Source organism: Ailuropoda melanoleuca, chromosome 10 (assembly GCF_002007445.2).
Source record: "Ailuropoda melanoleuca isolate Jingjing chromosome 10, ASM200744v2, whole genome shotgun sequence".
Taxonomy (NCBI): Eukaryota; Metazoa; Chordata; class Mammalia; order Carnivora; family Ursidae; genus Ailuropoda; species Ailuropoda melanoleuca.
This window is the reverse complement of record NC_048227.1, coordinates 100,945,325-100,947,764: the sequence shown is the minus strand read 5'-3', so window position 1 is coordinate 100,947,764 and position 2,440 is coordinate 100,945,325.

Genomic DNA, 2,440 nt, shown 5'->3' with positions numbered 1-2,440 from the left:
CGGCCTCGCGCCCTAGCGCGCTGGGGACCCGCGCCCCGGCGGTTGACGCCCGCCCCCAGCCGGGCTAGGCACCCCCCCACGCCCCGCCACCCTCACCTGGCGCTCTGCCCCCGCCTGAGCTGCCGCCCAGCTGGCCACCTGCTCGCACTCACGAAACCCCCAACTCCACAGACCTGCCGGCCCCTGCACGCTCACACGAGCACACACTCAGGCGTGCACACACGCACACGAGCACACACCGGCTCTCACAAGCGCGCGCACTCACGGGCACACACCGGCACTCACGCGCGTGCACACGCACACCTCGCAGTCCTCGCCTTGCAGGGTTACTTCACAGCCTGTTACAACAATGAAAATAATTCAAGTAGTCCAGTCTGAACCGACCTAACTTGAGAAATCCTTCCCACCGGATAATGTGATGATGTGCGCGCTCCCCCAACTTAATTTGAGCCGGAAGTGGACATCACATTTTGTCTTAAGTTGAAAGCCACTAGAAAGCACAGATTTGCTTGTGCTATGAACCAGTGTAGCTTCCCTTGAAGACACTCACTCAAGTGTCCCTGATGGTGATCTCAGACCCCAGTATCTTTTTCAGTTGGTCTTACAGAGAAAAGACTAGAGAGCGTCGTTTTAACAGCAGAGAGAAAGAATTCAGTTTTTCTCCCCTATTAATTGATGTCCTGCTAGGAACGGAAACTTAATGCATCCATCCTTCATTTTCCGTCATGTACAAAGAAATAACATCACTGATTGTGTGATTATTCGCATATGTGCACTAAAAAAAAAANTGCCAAAAAAAAAAAAAAAAAAAAAGCCAAGATCGGGGTGCCTAGATGGCTCAGTCGGTTAAACCTGGGACACTCGATCTCAGCTCAGGTCTTGATCTCAGGGTCAAAAGTTCAAGTCCCGTGTTGGGCTCCAGGCTGGGCTGAGCTTGAAGCCTACTTAAAAAATAAACTAATTTTTAAGAGAAGATCAGCATCCTTTCTTGCTGAAGGCATAAATGCCCTATGTAGTTAAGTATAGCAGCCACTCTTTGCATGGGTTCTGCACTTTCTTCTATTTTGCGAATTTGCCTAATTTTTAAAATCAGCTTCAGATTTAAGAATCCCTGCTTCTGTGAATTTCTGATTGTCAGGGGGGAAAAAGGGTTGGACAAGTGTCCTTTAACTCTAAAATTCCATGCATATGATTTCACAAACGTTGGAAAGTGCTACCTAGACTTCTTTTAATTTTATAACAGGTAATTTTTAAATGACAATATTTGCCTCCTGCATGTATGCACATAATACAAAACATTTAATAGAAGTATTTATATCAGGGGCGCCTGGGTGGCACAGCGGTTGGGCGTCTGCCTTCGGCTCAGGGCGTGATCCCGGCGTTATGGGATCGAGCCCCACATCAGGCTCTTCTGCTATGAGCCTGCTTCTTCCTCTCCCACTCCCCCTGCTTGTGTTCCCTCTCTCGCTGGCTGTCTCTATCTCTGTCGAATAAATAAAAAATAAAATCTTAAAAAAAAAACAGAAGTATTTATATCAGCATTATTTGATAATATTTTATAAATATCCCTAAAATTAATTTTGAAACCTTTAAGAAATAAAGCTATATTTAGGTCTTAGACTACCTTAAACATAAAAGTTAGCCTTCGCTCAATTCAAGATAATCACTATTATGCTTCAACTGACAACTCAGTATTACACCTAACATAGTGGGGAAACTAAAGGAATTATCCAGTATGGTCCTTCCCTCAAAATGTACAACCTCTAAATAGAATTACTTTAAAATTTATACATAACATATTTGTTAAACTCTTTTTCTCACACACACACACACACACACACACTAGTTGGGATCAGCAAGCAGGGCCTGGAACAAATCATGAAAAATCTGATCCTTACCGTCAGACTTGTAAAAGTTAGCAGCAGAAGGGATNAAAAATAAATAAAGATGAAAACATGCAGTTGAAGAACTTCCTTGACCTAAAAATGCCATCTCTAAAACAGTATAAAAATGATGTAACAAATACCATCTGGACGCGACAATACTTTCTTCTGCAAAATGAAAAAGCATTAACTTTGAAACCACTCTCCCAATACCACAGTCTTCCCTAGGGCCCACATGTATACACTCTTCTATCCAAGCACTGTTGGGCACACATGCAGCCTACTCTGCAAGCCTGTAAAGGCCCTCACGTTTATTTTCTGCCTCTGTGGCTTCCCACAGTGTCCGTGGCGACATAAATGGTCTTGGGAGCACGCCTCTTCATTGAAGCCCTGCTTCTACGGCCTATGAACAAGTGACAGCAAGAAAAACATGCCTAACACTGTTTCCTTAACCATACATTCAAACAACAATATCTACCTCACAGGGCTGTTTAAAGAATTAAATGAAATAATGTATGTAAAGTCTTTAGCGTAGTGCTTGATGCGTAATAGGTACC